At 43.8% G+C, this 25,377-nt stretch overlaps 8 non-coding genes across 8 annotated transcripts; 4 read left to right on the top strand and 4 right to left on the bottom strand.

The window, feature by feature from the left end:
* Nucleotides 1-1,342: 1,342 nt before the first annotated feature.
* Nucleotides 1,343-1,425, top strand: TRNAL-UAA (transfer RNA leucine (anticodon UAA)). The gene has a single exon. It is a non-coding gene; the product is annotated as a tRNA-Leu (tRNA).
* Nucleotides 1,426-1,719: 294 nt separating this feature from the next.
* On the bottom strand, nucleotides 1,720-1,802 carry TRNAL-UAA (transfer RNA leucine (anticodon UAA)). Its single transcript has one exon. It is a non-coding gene; the product is annotated as a tRNA-Leu (tRNA).
* Nucleotides 1,803-6,632: 4,830 nt separating this feature from the next.
* Nucleotides 6,633-6,715, top strand: TRNAL-UAA (transfer RNA leucine (anticodon UAA)). The gene has a single exon. It is a non-coding gene; the product is annotated as a tRNA-Leu (tRNA).
* A 294-nt stretch (nucleotides 6,716-7,009) lies between these two features.
* TRNAL-UAA (transfer RNA leucine (anticodon UAA)) lies at nucleotides 7,010-7,092 on the bottom strand. The gene has a single exon. It is a non-coding gene; the product is annotated as a tRNA-Leu (tRNA).
* Nucleotides 7,093-11,922: 4,830 nt separating this feature from the next.
* On the top strand, nucleotides 11,923-12,005 carry TRNAL-UAA (transfer RNA leucine (anticodon UAA)). Its single transcript has one exon. It is a non-coding gene; the product is annotated as a tRNA-Leu (tRNA).
* A 294-nt stretch (nucleotides 12,006-12,299) lies between these two features.
* On the bottom strand, nucleotides 12,300-12,382 carry TRNAL-UAA (transfer RNA leucine (anticodon UAA)). The gene has a single exon. It is a non-coding gene; the product is annotated as a tRNA-Leu (tRNA).
* Nucleotides 12,383-19,216: 6,834 nt separating this feature from the next.
* TRNAL-UAA (transfer RNA leucine (anticodon UAA)) lies at nucleotides 19,217-19,299 on the top strand. The gene has a single exon. It is a non-coding gene; the product is annotated as a tRNA-Leu (tRNA).
* A 294-nt stretch (nucleotides 19,300-19,593) lies between these two features.
* On the bottom strand, nucleotides 19,594-19,676 carry TRNAL-UAA (transfer RNA leucine (anticodon UAA)). The gene has a single exon. It is a non-coding gene; the product is annotated as a tRNA-Leu (tRNA).
* Nucleotides 19,677-25,377: the final 5,701 nt, after the last annotated feature.

A 25,377-nucleotide genomic window follows, 5' to 3' on the forward strand; every position in this document is an offset into this window, starting at 1 on the left:
TGGCTCGTCCTCCTGAGCTGCGAAGCCCAAAGGAGCTGTCACACCCCAAAAATGCTTCAGCCGCCCCAGGGTGTGCTTTCTTAAGCTCACCCCTGACAAAGCTATGCCCATCTTCCTGTAATTGCTGGACTCTATTGAAATTGACCTCACTTGTGTCAAAATTATAAACCACCTGTTGCTCCGAGACAAACACAAAGGGGCAGATTTAAGGAAAGTGGCTCTGCCGGTGCAGCGCCACGTTCCTTGCACCCCTTATCGCCCCTGTACCGCCACCATGTGTGAGCTATATATATAATAATACGGCGCACAATGGCACAGGGTAGGGGCATTAGCGTTATATTTTTTACGCTATTGATGTACTCTGCAAGAGTAGCGCCATCATTTTGGGACTAATCCTGCAGAGTACATAGGGGCCCATTATAAATAATGGTATTCCCCCTTTTAACGCCTCCTCTGAGTAGGCGTTGAAAGTGTAAAACAAATGGCGCAAGGAAATCTCTTAGATTGCCTTGCGCCATTTTTTCGGGCTCCCTAATGGGCGAACGCCCACCTTGTATAAATTATGCCTGACCCTTCCCCACCACACCGCTTCCTCTACTGCCAACTCTATGCCTCCCAGCCATTCCCGTGCAGTGCGGCAAACGAAGCGACCCACGCGGAGTCAAGAGTTCGCTCTTGGCTACAACACCAGCCCCAGAGACACCATCCTCAAAAAGCAACCTGTCAGGTGAGGAACGAGCGTGCCCACTCTCTAACAAGGGAACGCCGCCTTTGCACACATCATGCATATATTATGCATGATGTGGCGCAAAGTGTTAACAAGTTGGCGCAAACCTAGCTTGCGCCACCTTGTAAATATTTTGCTATGGTAGTGGCCTATGATCTTCACATTTGCGGCAAAATAAATTCTGCAAATGTAGCGCTAAGGGCCGCAAGGGCCTTGTAAATCTGTCCCAAAGTGTTTTAGATTGTGTGAAGTGTAGTTTTGAGTCTTGAAAAGGGGTTAGTGTGATATTTCTTAAGATTAACGTCAATTTGCAGACATATTTAATAGGACATGTGACAAAAACGGTGTGAAAAAAGCGCACCTTTTTTCGTCCTACACGCTGATAATCTTAAACATGTTTGATAGGTATGGTTGTATTTTTTTTTTTATTAAGTACATGCACGTTTTATAGAGGAGAGGCATGACATTACCTTGTATTCCTGAAATGTGTTTTGCGTAACCTGATAAAATATATAGATATGAAAATATATATATATATAGAAAGCTCAATGTCACACAGTGAGCACTCTTGATATCTATAATAAGTGCCATGTTGTTGCCCTTTCCTGCGCAGGTACCAGGATGGCCGAGTGGTTAAGGCGTTGGACTTAAGATCCAATGGACATGTGTCCACGTGGGTTCAAGCCCCACTCCTGGTAGAGAGATTTTGTAATTCCTTATGCACCAAATGGAAAGCATTAAGTCAGGTATCATAAACAAATAAGTCACCTATAATAAACGAAAAAGCATACTGTAATACAACCTGCAACAAAAGGTTACTAAGTTTCAAAGAGAAATGTACAATACAAGGCGTTTACTTTTTTGGGGGTAGAAAAATACACGTTAATCGATATGAAGATTTTATATGTAGCTCTTATTTTAATAATAATCAGGAGCAACTGAAAAGTGTGTGAAATTGAAATGAACAGTGTCACGGGAGAGAAAAAATGATATACCAGGAGTGGGGCTCGAACCCACGCAGACACATGTCCATTGGATCTTAAGTCCAACGCCTTAACCACTCGGCCACCATGGTCTACATAGTGCAGGTGTGCCTGCAATCATGATATAGTTGTTTTTCAGGAGAAGAATCATCTATACTATCAGCCCTCCCAACAGGAAAAGCAGAATTCAAAACCCCCAAAATATCCCTCAGCTTTTGCATGGAAATAGGATGCCATTGATCCAACCTGGATCCATCCTCCATCGCCCAGCCAGCAACAATTCTCCTACACATTTCTCCTTCCATGGTATCATAATCCCAAAAGTACTGACCAAAAAATGTAATACCTGCCATCTTCCCTGTTATAGCCACCACCGCCAATCCTAGGTCAATATGTGTCATAATGAAGCACTCTCCATCCTCCCTCCTATACCGTGACATGTAAGGTCCCTCATACCTCCTCAATGCACCAGACTCAATAAATTCTGCCTAGGCCTTGCCATATGACCTCAAAGTAGATGGAGCAATGGACTGACGAATCAATTGTAACATCCTTAGATTCCCAGCTCCCAAAGGTCCACCGTCAAAGCCGTTTTAAGCAAATCTGCTCCCGGCACCAGTACACCGAATCTCTGCCACTGTGAATGAGATAGCCCATCAGTGATATCATTATTCACACCTGGAACATACTGACTCTTAAACAAAATATTGAATTTCAGACAATGAAGCAAAAATAAACGCAACAACTTCAAAACTTTTTCATCTCGAGCCTTCTGTGAATTGACTAAATTAACAACTGTTTGGCTATCCACATTAAAAACCACTCGCCTGTTTGCTAAAAGGTTACCACACAACACTAAAGCAACCATCAAATGGAAAAAAACTCCAGAAACGAAATGCTATGGTGTGCCTCTCTCCAAGAATCCGGCCATGACTCAGCAGTCCAATCACCATCTCAGAAAACCAAACCATGGGCTCCCGAATCATCAGAAAAAAATTGAACTTGCCATAACCATTCATCCTCAACCGTCAACATGTTAACACCATTATTACTTTGCTGGAAAGAAACCAACATTCTGAAGTCAGCATTGATGACCTCTTTAAGCCGAATTCTGGGATGAGGTAAAACAGCACCTTTGACTGAAAAACCAAGGCACCTACAAAGAGCTCTACCAACTCTCACCACACGGCACGCAAACTTCAAAGAACCCAATAAGGCTTGCACCTGCTGTAACTCCAGCTAATCCGTGGAAACAGCCTCCTCCAACAGAGAAATCAACTTTTGCACTTATCCACCAGAAACCGTACCTCAGATTTCTCTGAGTTCAATATAGCAGGGCCTTCAGTCTTATCCGGAGCCAAAGGTACTTCCATCTCCTCCATACACTTCTGAAATTCAATTAACACTTTTTTACATTCATTGGATTACTGCAAGCCCATCAGAAAAGAGTCACCTAGGTAGTTCGTGACATGCCCGAGCCCAGTCTTCTGTTGGAAAAACCACTGCAAAAAACAACTACAAGTTTCAAACAGGGAACAAGAAACAGAACAGCCCATTGGCAACATTATATCCACAAATATAGAATCCTCAGATTAAAGACCCAACAATGAAAAATCCTCAGGATGTACCGGCAATAGTCAAAAGACAGATTGAATGTCTAACTTTGCCATTTGTGCCTTCCTTCCACAAGCCCTTACCAACTTAATTGCCTCTTCCACTGATGTGCAATGCACTATGGAGTCTTCATGTGCAATTAAATCATTAACTGACTCCCCTGCAGCCCACGATAGATGATGAATCAATCTAAACTCACCTTGTTGTGTTTTAGGCACAACACCCAGTGGTGAAATTGTTAAGTTATGAATCGGCCAGGTATCCCATGGACCCACCATTCTGCCAGCCTCCAATTCCGTCCTCAATTTCTTTCTCACCACTTCCGGATTCTCAACTGCAGATTTCAAATTTTTTCTCTGTCTTCTATGACCTTGATAACATAGCTTGAAACCCTCAAGAAAACTCTAGTACAGTAACTTGGCCTCCTCACGCCTCGGATAAAACTGCAACCAATAAAACAAAATATCTAATTTATTAGGAGAAGGGCCCTTTTACCACCATCTGCTGCATCCGACCCCTTCCCCTATCACCACCTCTACCTGCATTAGCCTTCCATCCCCATTGCATCCCTCCAAAACATTGCACCAATGGATGTTTGCCCCTGCAATTGGAGCAATTGTGCATGAACTTGCACTGGAGTCGTGTGCATGACCCTCTGTTGAAGGACCAACAAGATCCATTCTGTGGGAACTGAGCTCTTGTGAAACTACCCACCCTAGATTGGTTGGGATGCCCCTGACAGGGCTTGTAAGGAACCAGAAGACCACTAGCTGTGTGTAACGCTGAGGCATTCTTGGAAGTACACAACCATTGCATCCAAAGCTCATTATAAATATCTCACTATTCTTTATCTGGAAATAATGCCATCTGGGCTCTAAGTTCTTCATTATATCTAAAACATCCAAAACCACCATAGTCTATTTGAGCCCACCTAAAAACGTGCATGTATTTTAATAGAGAAATACAACGCTCCGGATGCCTCTCACAATAAACGCTCGCAATGATTAAGAATACTGACATCCAATTCTCAAGGGTAGTGGGAACTTTCGGCCTCCTAGCTAATTTCCATTCCTCCTCCTTTGACCCTTCCTTAGCCCACACTTCTCTATGTAATACTTTAAAAACATCAACAAACTCACCTTTACAAATGTTTTCCTTCATGGCTTGGGTGAGATGCGCCCCCAAAGGCAAGAACAACCCCATATATGGCAACTTTTTACTTTTTACACTACCCTCACCTGAGTTTCCTTTTTCCTTACCTGGCTCTGCCTTAGAAGCCTCCTCACCACTTGCCTCTGACTTACCATCATTGACTCCGACTTTTTTGTTCACAGCCCCCCCAAATGGACATTGTCTGCATCTTTAACTGCTTCATTATTTGCATCATCTTTCCCACTCAATCTACCCAAACTTCCTTATGCTAACGCAAAAGGGCATTACCCACTGTTACAGACACCAAACACACTACCTTCATGCTTAACTCTTCACACCCCATAGCCACAGCAGCCTGTGTCTCACCTTTTTTGAATGAAACCACTTGCAGGTACCTGATTATTCGTCTTGACTTTCCGATTACACTGCACCATCAAAGGGGGCAAATCCTGAAACACACCAAAACTCTTTCCTCTGTTAGAACAGCTCACCTAATTTCTTTGCTGCATCTCCTTCCCCGCAGTCTCATCCCCACCCTCACAATTCTCCCCCTCCTTAGTCTCCTGGTCGTCATCGTAATCCATCAATTCATCATGCAAAATGAGCCCCGAAGCCAATGAGACAGCACCTTGGCTGATAGCTGGGATCTTGAAGCCGTGATTGTACCATAAATCAAATGATTCACCAGGCCACTCCCTTGTAGTCGGGTTGATCGCTCTGGATGCAACCCTCTCTTATGACCGGCATTTTAAAGGTGCCCAGACCTTTACCGGCATCTCCGCTGTTGTCTTATTTTTCATGACGTCCTTTGGCATGGCTCGTCCTCCTGAGCTGCGAAGCCCAAAGGAGCTGTCACACCCCAAAAATGCTTCTGCCGCCCCAGGGTGTGCTTTCTTAAGCTCACCCCTGACAAAGCTATGCCCATCTTCCTGTAATTGCTGGACTCTATTGAAATTGACCTCAATTGTATCAAAATTATAAACCACCTGTTGCTCCGAGACAAACACAAAGGGGCAGATTTAAGGAAAGTGGCTCTGCCGGTGCAGCGCCACGTTCCTTGCACCCCTTAACGCCCCTGTACCGCCACCATGTGTGAGCTATATATATAATAATACGGCGCACCATGGCACAGGGTAGGGGCATTAGCGTTATATTTTTTACGCTATTGATGTACTCTGCAAGAGTAGCGCCATCATTTTGGGACTAATCTTGCAGAGTACATAGGGGCCCATTATAAATAATGGTATTCCCCCTTTTAACGCCTCCTCTGAGTAGGCGTTGAAAGTGTAAAACAAATGGCGCAAGGAAATCTCTTAGATTGCCTTGCGCCATTTTTTCGGGCTCCCTAATGGGCGAACGCCCACCTTGTATAAATGATGCCTGACCCTTCCCCACCACACCGCTTCCTCTACTGCCAACTCTATGCCTCCCAGCCATTCCCGTGCAGTGCGGCAAACGTAGCGACCCACGCGGAGTCAAGAGTTGGCTCTTGGCTACAACACCAGCCCCAGAGACACCCTCCTCAAAAAGCAACCTGTCAGGTTAGGAACGAGCGTGCCCACTCTCTAACAAGGGAACGCCGCCTTTGCACACATCATGCATATATTATGCATGATGTGGCGCAAAGTGTTAACAAGTTGGCGCAAACCTAGCTTGCGCCACCTTGTAAATATTTTGCTATGGTAATGGCCTATGATCTTCACATTTGCGGCAAAATAAATTCTGCAAATGTAGCGCTAAGGGCCGCAAGGGCCTTGTAAATCTGTCCCAAAGTGTTTTAGATTGTGTGAAGTGTAGTTTTGAGTCTTGAAAAGGGGTTAGTGTGATATTTCTTAAGATTAACGTCAATTTGCAGACATATTTAATAGGACATGTGACAAAAACGGTGTGAAAAAAGCGCACCTTTTTTCGTCCTACACGCTGATAATCTTAAACATGTTTGATAGGTATGGTTGTATTTTTTTTTTTATTAAGTACATGCACGTTTTATAGAGGAGAGGCATGACTTTACCTTGTATTCCTGAAATGTGTTTTGCGTAACCTGATAAAATATATAGATATGAAAATATATATATATATAGAAAGCTCAATGTCACACAGTGAGCACTCTTGATATCTATAATAAGTGCCATGTTGTTGCCCTTTCTTGCACAGGTACCAGGATGGCCGAGTGGTTAAGGCGTTGGACTTAAGATCCAATGGACATGTGTCCACGTGGGTTCAAGCCCCACTCCTGGTAGAGAGATTTTGTAATTCCTTATGCACCAAATGGAAAGCATTAAGTCAGGTATCATAAACAAATAAGTCACCTATAATAAACGAAAAAGCATACTGTAATACAACCTGCAACAAAAGGTTACTAAGTTTCAAAGAGAAATGTACAATACAAGGCGTTTACATTTTTGGGAGTAGAAAAATACATGTTAATCGATATGAAGATTTTATATGTAGCTCTTATTTTAATAATAATCAGGAGCAACTGAAAAGTGCGTGAAATTGAAATGAACAGTGTCACGGGAGATAAAAAATGATCTACCAGGAGTGGGGCTCAAACCCACGCAGAAACATGTCCATTGGATCTTAAGTCCAACGCCTTAACCACTCGGCCACCCTGGTCTACATAATGCAGGTGTGCCTGCAATCATGATATAGTTGTTTTTCAGGAGAAGAATCATCTATACTATCAGCCCTCCCAACGGGAAAAGCAGAATTCAAAACCCCCAAAATATCCCTCAGCTTTTGCATGGAAATAGGATGCCATTGATCCAACCTGGATCCATCCTCCATCGCCCAGCCAGCAACAATTCTCCTACACATTTCTCCTTCCATGGTATCATAATCCCAAAAGTACTGACCAAAAAATGTAATACCTGCCATCTTCCCTGTTATAGCCACCACCACCAATCCTAGGTCAATATGTGTCATAATGAAGCGGACTCCATCCTCCCTCCTATACCGTGACATGTAAGGTCCCTCATACCTCCTCAATGCACCAGACTCAATAAATTCTGCCTAGGCCTTGCCATATGACCTCAAAGTAGATGGAGCAATGGACTGACGAATCAATTGTAACATCCTTAGATTCCCAGCTCCCAAAGGTCCACCGTCAAAGCCGTTTTAAGCAAATCTGCTCCCGGCACCAGTACACCGAATCTCTGCCACTGTGAACGAGATAGCCCATCAGTGATATCATTATTCACACCTGGAACATACTGACCCTTAAACAAAATATTGAATTTCAGACAATGAAGCAAAAATAAACGCAACAACTTCAAAACTTTTTCATCTCGAGCCTTCTGTGAATTGACTAAATTAACAACTGTTTGGCTATCCACATTAAAAACCACTCGCCTGTTTGCTAAAAGGTTACCACACAACACTAAAGCAACCATCAAATGGAAAAAAACTCCAGAAACGAAATGCTATGGTGTGCCTCTCTCCAAGAATCCGGCCATGACTCAGCAGTCCAATCACCATCTCCGAAAACCAAACCATGGGCTCCTGAATCATCTGAAAAAATTTGAACTTGCCATTACCATTCATCCTCAACCGTCAACATGTTAACACCATTATTACTTTGCTGGAAAGAAACCAACATTCTGAAGTCAGCATTGATGACCTCTTTAAGCCGAATTCTGGGATGAGGTAAAACAGCACCTTTGACTGAAAAACCAAGGCACCTACAAAGAGCTCTACCAACTTTCACCACACGGCACGCAAACTTCAAAGAACCCAATAAGGCTTGCACCTGCTGTAACTCCAGCTTATCCGTGGAAACAGCCTCCTCCAACAGAGAAATCAACTTTTGCACTTATCCACCGGAAACCGTACCTCAGATTTCTCTGAGTTCAATATAGCAGGGCCTTCAGTCTTATCCGGAGCCAAAGGTACTTCCATCTCCTCCATACACTTCTGAAATTCAATTAACCCTTTTTTACATTCATTGGATCACTGCAAGCCCATCAGAAAAGAGTCACCTAGGTAGTTCGTGACATGCCCGAGCCCAGTCTTCTGTTGGAAAAACCACTGCAAAAAACAACTACAAGTTTCAAACAGGGAACAAGAAACAGAACAGCCCATTGGCAACATTATATCCACAAATATAGAATCCTCAGATTAAAGACCCAACAATGAAAAATCCTCAGGATGTACCGGCAATAGTCAAAAGACAGATTGAATGTCTAACTTTGCCATTTGTGCCTTCCTTCCACAAGCCCTTACCAACTTAATTGCCTCTTCCACTGATGTGCAATGCACTATGGAGTCTTCATGTGCAATTAAATCATTAACTGACTCCCCTGCAGCCCACGATAGATGATGAATCAATCTAAACTCACCTTGTTGTGTTTTAGGCACAACACCCAGTGGTGAAATTGTTAAGTTATGAATTGGCCAGGTATCCCATGGACCCACCATTCTGCCAGCCTCCAATTCCGTCCTCAATTTCTTTCTCACCACTTCCGTATTCTCAACTGCAGATTTCAAATTTTTTCTCTGTCTTCTATGACCTTGATAACATAGCTTGAAACCCTCAAGAAAACTCTAGTACAGTAACTTGGCCTCCTCACGCCTCGGATAAAACTGCAACCAATAAAACAAAATATCTAATTTATTAGGAGAAGGGCCCTTTTCCCACCATCTGCTGCATCCGACCCCTTCCCCTATCACCACCTCTACCTGCATTAGCCTTCCATCCCCATTGCATCCCTCCAAAACATTGCACCAATGGATGTTTGCCCCTGCAATTGGAGCAATTGTGCATGAACTTGCACTGGAGTCGTGTGCATGACCCTCTGTTGAAGGACCAACAAGATCCATTCTGTGGGAACTGAGCTCTTGTGAAACTACCCACCCTAGATTGGTTGGGATGCCCCTGAAAGGGCTTGTAAGGAACCAGAAGACCACTAGCTGTGTGTAACGCTGAGGCATTCTTGGAAGTACACAACCATTGCATCCAAAGCTCATTATAAATATCTCACCATTCTTTATCTGGAAATAATGCCATCTGGGCTCTAAGTTCTTCATTATATCTAAAACATCCAAAACCACCATAGTCTATTTGAGCCCACCTAAAAACGTGCATGTATTTTAATAGAGAAATACAACGCTCCGGATGCCTCTCACAATAAACGCTAGCAATGATTAAGAATACTGACATCCAATTCTCAAGGGTAGTGGGAACTTTCGGCCTCCTAGCTAATTCCCATTCCTCCTCCTTTGACCCTTCCTTAGCCCACACTTCTCTATGTAATAATTTAAAAACATCAACAAACTCACCTTTACAAATGTTTTCCTTCATGGCTTGGGTGAGATGCGCCCCCAAAGGCAAGAACAACCCCATATATGGCAACTTTTTACTTTTTACACTACCCTCACCTGAGTTTCCTTTTTCCTTACCTGGCTCTGCCTTAGAAGCCTCCTCACCACTTGCCTCTGACTTACCATCATTGACTCCGACTTTTTTGTTCACAGCCCCCCCAAATGGACATTGTCTGCATCTTTAACTGCTTCATTATTTGCATCATCTTTCCCACTCAATCTACCCAAACTTCCTTATGCTAACGCAAAAGGGTATTACCCACTGTTACAGACACCAAACACACTACCTTCATGCTTAACTCTTCACACCCCATAGCCACAGCAGCCTGTGTCTCACCTTTTTTGAATGAAACCACTTGCAGGTACCTGATTATTCGTCTTGACTTTCCGATTACGCTGCACCATCAAAGGGGGCAAATCCTGAAACACACCAAAACTCTTTCCTCTGTTAGAACAGCTCACCTAATTTCTTTGCTGCATCTCCTTCCCCGCAGTCTCATCCCCACCCTCACAATTCTCCCCCTCCTCAGTCTCCTGGTCGTCATCGTAATCCATCAATTCATCATGCAAAATGAGCCCCGAAGCCAACGAGACAGCACCTTGACTGATAGCTGGGATCTTGAAGCCGTGATTGTACCATAAATCAAATGATTCACCAGGCCACTCCCTTGTAGTCGGGTTGATCGCTCTGGATGCAACCCTCTCTTATGACCGGCATTTTAAAGGTGCCCAGACCTTTACCGGCATCTCCGCTGTTGTCTTATTTTTCATGACGTCCTTTGGCATGGTTCGTCCTCCTGAGCTGCGAAGCCCAAAAGAGCTGTCACACCCCAAAAATGCTTCAGCCGCCCCAGGGTGTGCTTTCTTAAGCTCACCCCTGACAAAGCTATGCCCATCTTCCTGTAATTGCTGGACTCTATTGAAATTGACCTCACTTGTGTCAAAATTATAAACCACCTGTTGCTCCGAGACAAACACAAAGGGGCAGATTTAAGGAAAGTGGCTCTGCTGGTGCAGCGCCACGTTCCTTGCACCCCTTAACGCCCCTGTACCGCCACCATGTGTGAGCTATATATATAATAATACGGCGCACCATGGCACAGGGTAGGGGCATTAGCGTTATATTTTTTACGCTATTGATGTACTCTGCAAGAGTAGCGCCATCATTTTGGGACTAATCTTGCAGAGTACATAGGGGCCCATTATAAATAATGGTATTCCCCCTTTTAACGCCTCCTCTGAGTAGGCGTTGAAAGTGTAAAACAAATGGCGCAAGGAAATCTCTTAGATTGCCTTGCGCCATTTTTTCGGGCTCCCTAATGGGCGAACGCCCACCTTGTATAAATTATGCCTGACCCTTCCCCACCACACCGCTTCCTCTACTGCCAACTCTATGCCTCCCAGCCATTCCCGTGCAGTGCGGCAGACGAAGCAACCCACGCGGAGTCAAGAGTTCGCTCTTGGCTACAACACCAGCCCCAGAGACACCTTCCTCAAAAAGCAACCTGTCAGGTGAGGAACGAGCGTGCCCACTCTCTAACAAGGGAACGCCGCCTTTGCACACATCATGCATATATTATGCATGATGTGGCGCAAAGTGTTAACAAGTTGGCGCAAACCTAGCTTGCGCCACCTTGTAAATATTTTGCTATGGTAGTGGCCTATGATCTTCACATTTGCGGCAAAATAAATTCTGCAAATGTAGCGCTAAGGGCCGCAAGGGCCTTGTAAATCTGTCCCAAAGTGTTTTAGATTGTGTGAAGTGTAGTTTTGAGTCTTGAAAAGGGGTTAGTGTGATATTTCTTAAGACTAACGTCAATTTGCAGACATATTTAATAGGACATGTGACAAAAACGGTGTGAAAAAAGCGCACCTTTTTTCGTCCTACACGCTGATAATCTTAAACATGTTTGATAGGTATGGTTGTATTTTTTTTTTTATTAAGTACATGCACGTTTTATAGAGGAGAGGCATGACATTACCTTGTATTCCTGAAATGTGTTTTGCGTAACCTGATAAAATATATAGATATGAAAATATATATATATATAGAAAGCTCAATGTCACACAGTGAGCACTCTTGATATCTATAATAAGTGCCATGTTGTTGCCCTTTCCTGCGCAGGTACCAGGATGGCCGAGTGGTTAAGGCGTTGGACTTAAGATCCAATGGACATGTGTCCACGTGGGTTCAAGCCCCACTCCTGGTAGAGAGATTTTGTAATTCCTTATGCACCAAATGGAAAGCATTAAGTCAGGTATCATAAACAAATAAGTTACCTATAATAAACGAAAAAGCATACTGTAATACAACCTCCAACAAAAGGTTACTAAGTTTCAAAGAGAAATGTACAATACAAGGCGTTTACTTTTTTGGGGGTAGAAAAATACACGTTAATCGATATGCAGATTTTATATGTAGCTCTTATTTTAATAATAATCAGGAGCAACTGAAAAGTGCGTGAAATTGAAATGAACAGTGTCACGGGAGAGAAAAAATGATATACCAGGAGTGGGGCTCGAACCCACGCAGACACATGTCCATTGGATCTTAAGTCCAACGCCTTAACCACTCGGCTACCCTGGTCTACATAGTGCAGGTGTGCCTGCAATCATGATATAGTTGTTTTTCAGGAGAAGAATCATCTATACTATCAGCCCTCCCAACAGGAAAAGCAGAATTCAAAACCCCCAAAATATCCCTCAGCTTTTGCATGGAAATAGGATGCCATTGATCCAACCTGGATCCATCCTCCATCGCCCAGCCAGCAACAATTCTCCTACACATTTCTCCTTCCATGGTATCATAATCCCAAAAGTACTGACCAAAAAATGTAATACCTGCCATCTTCCCTGTTATAGCCACCACCGCCAATCCTAGGTCAATATGTGTCATAATGAAGCGGACTCCATCCTCCCTCCTATACCGTGACATGTAAGGTCCCTCATACCTCCTCAATGCACCAGACTCAATAAATTCTGCCTAGGCCTTGCCATATGACGTCAAAGTAGATGGAGCAATGGACTGACGAATCAATTGTAACATCCTTAGATTCCCAGCTCCCAAAGGTCCACCGTCAAAGCCGTTTTAAGCAAATCTGCTCCCGGCACCAGTACACAGAATCTCTGCCACTGTGAACGAGATAGCCCATCAGTGCTATCATTATTCACACCTGGAACATACTGACCCTTAAACAAAATATTGAATTTCAGACAATGAAGCAAAAATAAACGCAACAACTTCAAAACTTTTTCATCTCGAGCCTTCTGTGAATTGACTAAATTAACAACTGTTTGGCTATCCACATTAAAAACCACTCGCCTGTTTGCTAAAAGGTTACCACACAACACTAAAGCAACCATCAAATGGAAAAAAACTCCAGAAACGAAATGCTATGGTGTGCCTCTCTCCAAGAATCCGGCCATGACTCAGCAGTCCAATCACCATCTCAGAAAACCAAACCATTGGGCTCCTGAATCATCTGAAAAAATTTGAACTTGCCATTACCATTCATCCTCAACCGTCAACATGTTAACACCATTATTACTTTGCTGGAAAGAAACCAACATTCTGAAGTCAGCATTGATGACCTCTTTAAGCCGAATTCTGGGATGAGGTAAAACAGCACCTTTGACTGAAAAACCAAGGCACCTACAAAGAGCTCTACCAACTCTCACCACACGGCACGCAAACTTCAAAGAACCCAATAAGGCTTGCACCTGCTGTAACTCCAGCTTATCCGAGGAAACAGCCTCCTCCAACAGAGAAATCAACTTTTGCACTTATCCACCGGAAACCGTACCTCAGATTTCTCTGAGTTCAATATAGCAGGGCCTTCAGTCTTATCTGGAGCCAAAGGTACTTCCATCTCCTCCATACACTTCTGAAATTCAATTAACCCTTTTTTACATTCATTGGATCACTGCAAGCACATCAGAAAAGAGTCACCTAGGTAGTTCGTGACATGCCCGAGCCCAGTCTTCTGTTGGAAAAACCACTGCAAAAAACAACTACAAGTTTCAAACAGGGAACAAGAAACAGAACAGCCCATTGGCAACATTATATCCACAAATATAGAATCCTCAGATTAAAGACCCAACAATGAAAAATCCTCAGGATGTACCGGCAATAGTCAAAAGACAGATTGAATGTCTAACTTTGCCATTTGTGCCTTCCTTCCACAAGCCCTTACCAACTTAATTGCCTCTTCCACTGATGTGCAATGCACTATGGAGTCTTCATGTGCAATTAAATCATTAACTGACTCCCCTGCAGCCCACGATAGATGATGAATCAATCTAAACTCACCTTGTTGTGTTTTAGGCACAACACCCAGTGGTGAAATTGTTAAGTTATGAATTGGCCAGGTATCCCATGGACCCACCATTCTGTCAGCCTCCAATTCCGTCCTCAATTTCTTTCTCACCACTTCCGTATTCTCAACTGAAGATTTCAAATTTTTTCTCTGTCTTCTATGACCTTGATAACATAGCTTGAAACCCTCAAGAAAACTCTAGTACAGTAACTTGGCCTCCTCACGCCTCGGATAAAACTGCAACCAATAAAACAAAATATCTAATTTATTAGGAGAAGGGCCCTTTTCCCACCATCTGCTGCATCCGACCCCTTCCCCTATCACCACCTCTACCTGCATTAGCCTTCCATCCCCATTGCATCCCTCCAAAACATTGCACCAATGGATGTTTGCCCCTGCAATTGGAGCAATTGTGCATGAACTTGCACTGGAGTCGTGTGCATGACCCTCTGTTGAAGGACCAACAAGATCCATTCTGTGGGAACTGAGCTCTCGTGAAACTACCCACCCTAGATTGGTTGGGATGCCCCTGACAGGGCTCTTAAGGAACCAGAAGACCACTAGCTGTGTGTAACGCTGAGGCATTCTTGGAAGTACACAACCATTGCATCCAAAGCTCATTATAAATATCTCACCATTCTTTATCTGGAAATAATGCCATATGGGCTCTAAGTTCTTCATTATATCTAAAACATCCAAAACCACCATAGTCTATTTGAGCCCACCTAAAAACGTCCATGTATTTTAATAGAGAAATACAACGCTCCGGATGCCTCTCACAATAAACGCTAGCAATGATTAAGAATACTGACATCCAATTCTCAAGGGTAGTGGGAACTTTCGGCCTCCTAGCTAATTCCCATTCCTCCTCCTTTGACCCTTCCTTAGCCCACACTTCTCTATGTAATAATTTAAAAACATCAACAAACTCACCTTTACAAATGTTTTCCTTCATGGCTTGGGTGAGATGCGCCCCCAAGGGCAAGAACAACCCCATATATGGCAACTTTTTACTTTTTACACTACCCTCACCTGAGTTTCCTTTTTCCTTACCTGGCTCTGCCTTAGAAGCCTCCTCACCACTTGCCTCTGACTTACCATCATTGACTCCGACTTTTTTGTTCACAGCCCCCCCAAATGGACATTGTCTGCATCTTTAACTGCTTCATTATTTGCATCATCTTTCCCACTCAATCTACCCAAACTTCCTTATGCTAACGCAAAAGGGTATTACCCACTGTTACAGACACCAAACACACTACCTTCATGCTTAACTCTTCACACCCCATAGCCACAGCAGCCTGTGTCTCACCTTTTTTGAATGAAACCACTTGCAGGTACCTGATTATTCGTCTTGACTTTCCGATTACGCTGCACCATCAAAGGGGGCAAATCCTGAAACACACCAAAACTCTTTCCTCTGTTAGAACAGCTCACCTAATTTCTTTGCTGCATCTCCTTCCCCGCAGTCTCATCCCCACCCTCACAATTCACCCCCTCCTTAGTCTCCTGGTCGTCATCGTAATCCATCAATTCATCATGCAAAATGAGCCCCGAAGCCAACGAGACAGCACCTTGGCTGATAGCTGGGATCTTGAAGCCGTGATTCTACCATAAATCAAATGATTTGGGACACCTAGGTAGTTCGTGACATGCCCGAGCCCAGTCTTCTGTTGGAAAAACCACTGCAAAAAACAACTACAAGTTTCAAACAGGGAACAAGAAACAGAACAGCCCATTGGCAACATTATATCCACAAATATAGAATCCTCAGATTAAAGACCCAACAATGAAAAATCCTCAGCATGTACCGGCAATAGTCAAAAGACAGATTGAATGTCTAACTTTGCCATTTGTGCCTTCCTTCCACAAGCCCTTACCAACTTAATTGCCTCTTCCACTGATGTGCAATGCACTATGGAGTCTTCATGTGCAATTAAATCATTAACTGACTCCCCTGCAGCCCACGATTGATGATGAATCAATCTAAACTCACCTTGTTGTGTTTTAGGCACAACACCCAGTGGTGAAATTGTTAAGTTATGAATCGGCCAGGTATCCCATGGACCCACCATTCTGCCAGCCTCCAATTCCGTCCTCAATTTCTTTCTCACCACTTCCGGATTCTCAACTGCAGATTTCAAATTTTTTCTCTGTCTTCTATGACCTTGATAACATAGCTTGAAACCCTCAAGAAAACTCTAGTACAGTAACTTGGCCTCCTCACGCCTCGGATAAAACTGCAACCAATAAAACAAAATATCTAATTTATTAGGAGAAGGGCCCTTTTACCACCATCTGCTGCATCCGACCCCTTCCCCTATCACCACCTCTACCTGCATTAGCCTTCCATCCCCATTGCATCCCTCCAAAACATTGCACCAATGGATGTTTGCCCCTGCAATTGGAGCAATTGTGCATGAACTTGCACTGGAGTCGTGTGCATGACCCTCTGTTGAAGGACCAACAAGATCCATTCTGTGGGAACTGAGCTCTTGTGAAACTACCCACCCTAGATTGGTTGGGATGCCCCTGAAAGGGCTTGTAAGGAACCAGAAGACCACTAGCTGTGTGTAACGCTGAGGCATTCTTGGAAGTACACAACCATTGCATCCAAAGCTCATTATAAATATCTCACCATTCTTTATCTGGAAATAATGCCATCTGGGCTCTAAGTTCTTCATTATATCTAAAACATCCAAAACCACCATAGTCTATTTGAGCCCACCTAAAAACGTGCATGTATTTTAATAGAGAAATACAACGCTCCGGATGCCTCTCACAATAAACGCTAGCAATGATTAAGAATACTGACATCCAATTCTCAAGGGTAGTGGGAACTTTCGGCCTCCTAGCTAATTCCCATTCCTCCTCCTTTGACCCTTCCTTAGCCCACACTTCTCTATGTAATAATTTAAAAACATCAACAAACTCACCTTTACAAATGTTTTCCTTCATGGCTTGGGTGAGATGCGCCCCCAAAGGCAAGAACAACCCCATATATGGCAACTTTTTACTTTTTACACTACCCTCACCTGAGTTTCCTTTTTCCTTACCTGGCTCTGCCTTAGAAGCCTCCTCACCACTTGCCTCTGACTTACCATCATTGACTCCGACTTTTTTGTTCACAGCCCCCCCAAATGGACATTGTCTGCATCTTTAACTGCTTCATTATTTGCATCATCTTTCCCACTCAATCTACCCAAACTTCCTTATGCTAACGCAAAAGGGTATTACCCACTGTTACAGACACCAAACACACTACCTTCATGCTTAACTCTTCACACCCCATAGCCACAGCAGCCTGTGTCTCACCTTTTTTGAATGAAACCACTTGCAGGTACCTGATTATTCGTCTTGACTTTCCGATTACGCTGCACCATCAAAGGGGGCAAATCCTGAAACACACCAAAACTCTTTCCTCTGTTAGAACAGCTCACCTAATTTCTTTGCTGCATCTCCTTCCCCGCAGTCTCATCCCCACCCTCACAATTCTCCCCCTCCTTAGTCTCCTGGTCGTCATCGTAATCCATCAATTCATCATGCAAAATGAGCCCCGAAGCCAACGAGACAGCACCTTGACTGATAGCTGGGATCTTGAAGCCGTGATTGTACCATAAATCAAATGATTCACCAGGCCACTCCCTTGTAGTCGGGTTGATCGCTCTGGATGCAACCCTCTCTTATGACCGGCATTTTAAAGGTGCCCAGACCTTTACCGGCATCTCCGCTGTTGTCTTATTTTTCATGACGTCCTTTGGCATGGTTCGTCCTCCTGAGCTGCGAAGCCCAAAAGAGCTGTCACACCCCAAAAATGCTTCAGCCGCCCCAGGGTGTGCTTTCTTAAGCTCACCCCTGACAAAGCTATGCCCATCTTCCTGTAATTGCTGGACTCTATTGAAATTGACCTCACTTGTGTCAAAATTATAAACCACCTGTTGCTCCGAGACAAACACAAAGGGGCAGATTTAAGGAAAGTGGCTCTGCTGGTGCAGCGCCACGTTCCTTGCACCCCTTAACGCCCCTGTACCGCCACCATGTGTGAGCTATATATATAATAATACGGCGCACCATGGCACAGGGTAGGGGCATTAGCGTTATATTTTTTACGCTATTGATGTACTCTGCAAGAGTAGCGCCATCATTTTGGGACTAATCTTGCAGAGTACATAGGGGCCCATTATAAATAATGGTATTCCCCCTTTTAACGCCTCCTCTGAGTAGGCGTTGAAAGTGTAAAACAAATGGCGCAAGGAAATCTCTTAGATTGCCTTGCGCCATTTTTTCGGGCTCCCTAATGGGCGAACGCCCACCTTGTATAAATTATGCCTGACCCTTCCCCACCACACCGCTTCCTCTACTGCCAACTCTATGCCTCCCAGCCATTCCCGTGCAGTGCGGCAGACGAAGCAACCCACGCGGAGTCAAGAGTTCGCTCTTGGCTACAACACCAGCCCCAGAGACACCTTCCTCAAAAAGCAACCTGTCAGGTGAGGAACGAGCGTGCCCACTCTCTAACAAGGGAACGCCGCCTTTGCACACATCATGCATATATTATGCATGATGTGGCGCAAAGTGTTAACAAGTTGGCGCAAACCTAGCTTGCGCCACCTTGTAAATATTTTGCTATGGTAGTGGCCTATGATCTTCACATTTGCGGCAAAATAAATTCTGCAAATGTAGCGCTAAGGGCCGCAAGGGCCTTGTAAATCTGTCCCAAAGTGTTTTAGATTGTGTGAAGTGTAGTTTTGAGTCTTGAAAAGGGGTTAGTGTGATATTTCTTAAGACTAACGTCAATTTGCAGACATATTTAATAGGACATGTGACAAAAACGGTGTGAAAAAAGCGCACCTTTTTTCGTCCTACACGCTGATAATCTTAAACATGTTTGATAGGTATGGTTGTATTTTTTTTTTTATTAAGTACATGCACGTTTTATAGAGGAGAGGCATGACATTACCTTGTATTCCTGAAATGTGTTTTGCGTAACCTGATAAAATATATAGATATGAAAATATATATATATATAGAAAGCTCAATGTCACACAGTGAGCACTCTTGATATCTATAATAAGTGCCATGTTGTTGCCCTTTCCTGCGCAGGTACCAGGATGGCCGAGTGGTTAAGGCGTTGGACTTAAGATCCAATGGACATGTGTCCACGTGGGTTCAAGCCCCACTCCTGGTAGAGAGATTTTGTAATTCCTTATGCACCAAATGGAAAGCATTAAGTCAGGTATCATAAACAAATAAGTTACCTATAATAAACGAAAAAGCATACTGTAATACAACCTCCAACAAAAGGTTACTAAGTTTCAAAGAGAAATGTACAATACAAGGCGTTTACTTTTTTGGGGGTAGAAAAATACACGTTAATCGATATGCAGATTTTATATGTAGCTCTTATTTTAATAATAATCAGGAGCAACTGAAAAGTGCGTGAAATTGAAATGAACAGTGTCACGGGAGAGAAAAAATGATATACCAGGAGTGGGGCTCGAACCCACGCAGACACATGTCCATTGGATCTTAAGTCCAACGCCTTAACCACTCGGCTACCCTGGTCTACATAGTGCAGGTGTGCCTGCAATCATGATATAGTTGTTTTTCAGGAGAAGAATCATCTATACTATCAGCCCTCCCAACAGGAAAAGCAGAATTCAAAACCCCCAAAATATCCCTCAGCTTTTGCATGGAAATAGGATGCCATTGATCCAACCTGGATCCATCCTCCATCGCCCAGCCAGCAACAATTCTCCTACACATTTCTCCTTCCATGGTATCATAATCCCAAAAGTACTGACCAAAAAATGTAATACCTGCCATCTTCCCTGTTATAGCCACCACCGCCAATCCTAGGTCAATATGTGTCATAATGAAGCGGACTCCATCCTCCCTCCTATACCGTGACATGTAAGGTCCCTCATACCTCCTCAATGCACCAGACTCAATAAATTCTGCCTAGGCCTTGCCATATGACGTCAAAGTAGATGGAGCAATGGACTGACGAATCAATTGTAACATCCTTAGATTCCCAGCTCCCAAAGGTCCACCGTCAAAGCCGTTTTAAGCAAATCTGCTCCCGGCACCAGTACACAGAATCTCTGCCACTGTGAACGAGATAGCCCATCAGTGCTATCATTATTCACACCTGGAACATACTGACCCTTAAACAAAATATTGAATTTCAGACAATGAAGCAAAAATAAACGCAACAACTTCAAAACTTTTTCATCTCGAGCCTTCTGTGAATTGACTAAATTAACAACTGTTTGGCTATCCACATTAAAAACCACTCGCCTGTTTGCTAAAAGGTTACCACACAACACTAAAGCAACCATCAAATGGAAAAAAACTCCAGAAACGAAATGCTATGGTGTGCCTCTCTCCAAGAATCCGGCCATGACTCAGCAGTCCAATCACCATCTCAGAAAACCAAACCATTGGGCTCCTGAATCATCTGAAAAAATTTGAACTTGCCATTACCATTCATCCTCAACCGTCAACATGTTAACACCATTATTACTTTGCTGGAAAGAAACCAACATTCTGAAGTCAGCATTGATGACCTCTTTAAGCCGAATTCTGGGATGAGGTAAAACAGCACCTTTGACTGAAAAACCAAGGCACCTACAAAGAGCTCTACCAACTCTCACCACACGGCACGCAAACTTCAAAGAACCCAATAAGGCTTGCACCTGCTGTAACTCCAGCTTATCCGAGGAAACAGCCTCCTCCAACAGAGAAATCAACTTTTGCACTTATCCACCGGAAACCGTACCTCAGATTTCTCTGAGTTCAATATAGCAGGGCCTTCAGTCTTATCTGGAGCCAAAGGTACTTCCATCTCCTCCATACACTTCTGAAATTCAATTAACCCTTTTTTACATTCATTGGATCACTGCAAGCCCATCAGAAAAGAGTCACCTAGGTAGTTCGTGACATGCCCGAGCCCAGTCTTCTGTTGGAAAAACCACTGCAAAAAACAACTACAAGTTTCAAACAGGGAACAAGAAACAGAACAGCCCATTGGCAACATTATATCCACAAATATAGAATCCTCAGATTAAAGACCCAACAATGAAAAATCCTCAGGATGTACCGGCAATAGTCAAAAGACAGATTGAATGTCTAACTTTGCCATTTGTGCCTTCCTTCCACAAGCCCTTACCAACTTAATTGCCTCTTCCACTGATGTGCAATGCACTATGGAGTCTTCATGTGCAATTAAATCATTAACTGACTCCCCTGCAGCCCACGATAGATGATGAATCAATCTAAACTCACCTTGTTGTGTTTTAGGCACAACACCCAGTGGTGAAATTGTTAAGTTATGAATTGGCCAGGTATCCCATGGACCCACCATTCTGCCAGCCTCCAATTCCGTCCTCAATTTCTTTCTCACCACTTCCGTATTCTCAACTGAAGATTTCAAATTTTTTCTCTGTCTTCTATGACCTTGATAACATAGCTTGAAACCCTCAAGAAAACTCTAGTACAGTAACTTGGCCTCCTCACGCCTCGGATAAAACTGCAACCAATAAAACAAAATATCTAATTTATTAGGAGAAGGGCCCTTTTCCCACCATCTGCTGCATCCGACCCCTTCCCCTATCACCACCTCTACCTGCATTAGCCTTCCATCCCCATTGCATCCCTCCAAAACATTGCACCAATGGATGTTTGCCCCTGCAATTGGAGCAATTGTGCATGAACTTGCACTGGAGTCGTGTGCATGACCCTCTGTTGAAGGACCAACAAGATCCATTCTGTGGGAACTGAGCTCTCGTGAAACTACCCACCCTAGATTGGTTGGGATGCCCCTGACAGGGCTCTTAAGGAACCAGAAGACCACTAGCTGTGTGTAACGCTGAGGCATTCTTGGAAGTACACAACCATTGCATCCAAAGCTCATTATAAATATCTCACCATTCTTTATCTGGAAATAATGCCATATGGGCTCTAAGTTCTTCATTATATCTAAAACATCCAAAACCACCATAGTCTATTTGAGCCCACCTAAAAACGTCCATGTATTTTAATAGAGAAATACAACGCTCCGGATGCCTCTCACAATAAACGCTAGCAATGATTAAGAATACTGACATCCAATTCTCAAGGGTAGTGGGAACTTTCGGCCTCCTAGCTAATTCCCATTCCTCCTCCTTTGACCCTTCCTTAGCCCACACTTCTCTATGTAATAATTTAAAAACATCAACAAACTCACCTTTACAAATGTTTTCCTTCATGGCTTGGGTGAGATGCGCCCCCAAGGGCAAGAACAACCCCATATATGGCAACTTTTTACTTTTTACACTACGCTCTCCTGAGTTTCCTTTTTCCTTACCTGGCTCTGCCTTAGAAGCCTCCTCACCACTTGCCTCTGACTTACCATCATTGACTCCGACTTTTTTGTTCACAGCCCCCCCAAATGGACATTGTCTGCATCTTTAACTGCTTCATTATTTGCATCATCTTTCCCACTCAATCTACCCAAACTTCCTTATGCTAACGCAAAAGGGTATTACCCACTGTTACAGACACCAAACACACTACCTTCATGCTTAACTCTTCACACCCCATAGCCACAGCAGCCTGTGTCTCACCTTTTTTGAATGAAACCACTTGCAGGTACCTGATTATTCGTCTTGACTTTCCGATTACGCTGCACCATCAAAGGGGGCAAATCCTGAAACACACCAAAACTCTTTCCTCTGTTAGAACAGCTCACCTAATTTCTTTGCTGCATCTCCTTCCCCGCAGTCTCATCCCCACCCTCACAATTCACCCCCTCCTTAGTCTCCTGGTCGTCATCGTAATCCATCAATTCATCATGCAAAATGAGCCCCGAAGCCAACGAGACAGCACCTTGGCTGATAGCTGGGATCTTGAAGCCGTGATTCTACCATAAATCAAATGATTTGGGACACCTAGGTAGTTCGTGACATGCCCGAGCCCAGTCTTCTGTTGGAAAAACCACTGCAAAAAACAACTACAAGTTTCAAACAGGGAACAAGAAACAGAACAGCCCATTGGCAACATTATATCCACAAATATAGAATCCTCAGATTAAAGACCCAACAATGAAAAATCCTCAGCATGTACCGGCAATAGTCAAAAGACAGATTGAATGTCTAACTTTGCCATTTGTGCCTTCCTTCCACAAGCCCTTACCAACTTAATTGCCTCTTCCACTGATGTGCAATGCACTATGGAGTCTTCATGTGCAATTAAATCATTAACTGACTCCCCTGCAGCCCACGATTGATGATGAATCAATCTAAACTCACCTTGTTGTGTTTTAGGCACAACACCCAGTGGTGAAATTGTTAAGTTATGAATCGGCCAGGAATCCCATGGACCCACCATTCTGCCAGCCTCCAATTCCGTCCTCAATTTCTTTCTCACCACTTCCGGATTCTCAACTGCAGATTTCAAATTTTTTCTCTGTCTTCTATGACCTTGATAACATAGCTTGAAACCCTCAAGAAAACTCTAGTACAGTAACTTGGCCTCCTCACGCCTCGGATAAAACTGCAACCAATAAAACAAAATATCTAATTTATTAGGAGAAGGGCCCTTTTACCACCATCTGCTGCATCCGACCCCTTCCCCTATCACCACCTCTACCTGCATTAGCCTTCCATCCCCATTGCATCCCTCCAAAACATTGCACCAATGGATGTTTGCCCCTGCAATTGGAGCAATTGTGCATGAACTTGCACTGGAGTCGTGTGCATGACCCTCTGTTGAAGGACCAACAAGATCCATTCTGTGGGAACTGAGCTCTTGTGAAACTACCCACCCTAGATTGGTTGGGATGCCCCTGAAAGGGCTTGTAAGGAACCAGAAGACCACTAGCTGTGTGTAACGCTGAGGCATTCTTGGAAGTACACAACCATTGCATCCAAAGCTCATTATAAATATCTCACCATTCTTTATCTGGAAATAATGCCATCTGGGCTCTAAGTTCTTCATTATATCTAAAACATCCAAAACCACCATAGTCTATTTGAGCCCACCTAAAAACGTGCATGTATTTTAATAGAGAAATACAACGCTCCGGATGCCTCTCACAATAAACGCTAGCAATGATTAAGAATACTGACATCCAATTCTCAAGGGTAGTGGGAACTTTCGGCCTCCTAGCTAATTCCCATTCCTCCTCCTTTGACCCTTCCTTAGCCCACACTTCTCTATGTAATAATTTAAAAACATCAACAAACTCACCTTTACAAATGTTTTCCTTCATGGCTTGGGTGAGATGCGCCCCCAAAGGCAAGAACAACCCCATATATGGCAACTTTTTACTTTTTACACTACCCTCACCTGAGTTTCCTTTTTCCTTACCTGGCTCTGCCTTAGAAGCCTCCTCACCACTTGCCTCTGACTTACCATCATTGACTCCGACTTTTTTGTTCACAGCCCCCCCAAATGGACATTGTCTGCATCTTTAACTGCTTCATTATTTGCATCATCTTTCCCACTCAATCTACCCAAACTTCCTTATGCTAACGCAAAAGGGTATTACCCACTGTTACAGACACCAAACACACTACCTTCATGCTTAACTCTTCACACCCCATAGCCACAGCAGCCTGTGTCTCACCTTTTTTGAATGAAACCACTTGCAGGTACCTGATTATTCGTCTTGACTTTCCGATTACGCTGCACCATCAAAGGGGGCAAATCCTGAAACACACCAAAACTCTTTCCTCTGTTAGAACAGCTCACCTAATTTCTTTGCTGCATCTCCTTCCCCGCAGTCTCATCCCCACCCTCACAATTCTCCCCCTCCTTAGTCTCCTGGTCGTCATCGTAATCCATCAATTCATCATGCAAAATGAGCCCCGAAGCCAACGAGACAGCACCTTGACTGATAGCTGGGATCTTGAAGCCGTGATTGTACCATAAATCAAATGATTCACCAGGCCACTCCCTTGTAGTCGGGTTGATCGCTCTGGATGCAACCCTCTCTTATGACCGGCATTTTAAAGGTGCCCAGACCTTTACCGGCATCTCCGCTGTTGTCTTATTTTTCATGACGTCCTTTGGCATGGTTCGTCCTCCTGAGCTGCGAAGCCCAAAAGAGCTGTCACACCCCAAAAATGCTTCAGCCGCCCCAGGGTGTGCTTTCTTAAGCTCACCCCTGACAAAGCTATGCCCATCTTCCTGTAATTGCTGGACTCTATTGAAATTGACCTCACTTGTGTCAAAATTATAAACCACCTGTTGCTCCGAGACAAACACAAAGGGGCAGATTTAA

Source organism: Pleurodeles waltl, chromosome 5 (assembly GCF_031143425.1).
Source record: "Pleurodeles waltl isolate 20211129_DDA chromosome 5, aPleWal1.hap1.20221129, whole genome shotgun sequence".
Taxonomy (NCBI): domain Eukaryota; kingdom Metazoa; phylum Chordata; class Amphibia; order Caudata; family Salamandridae; genus Pleurodeles; species Pleurodeles waltl.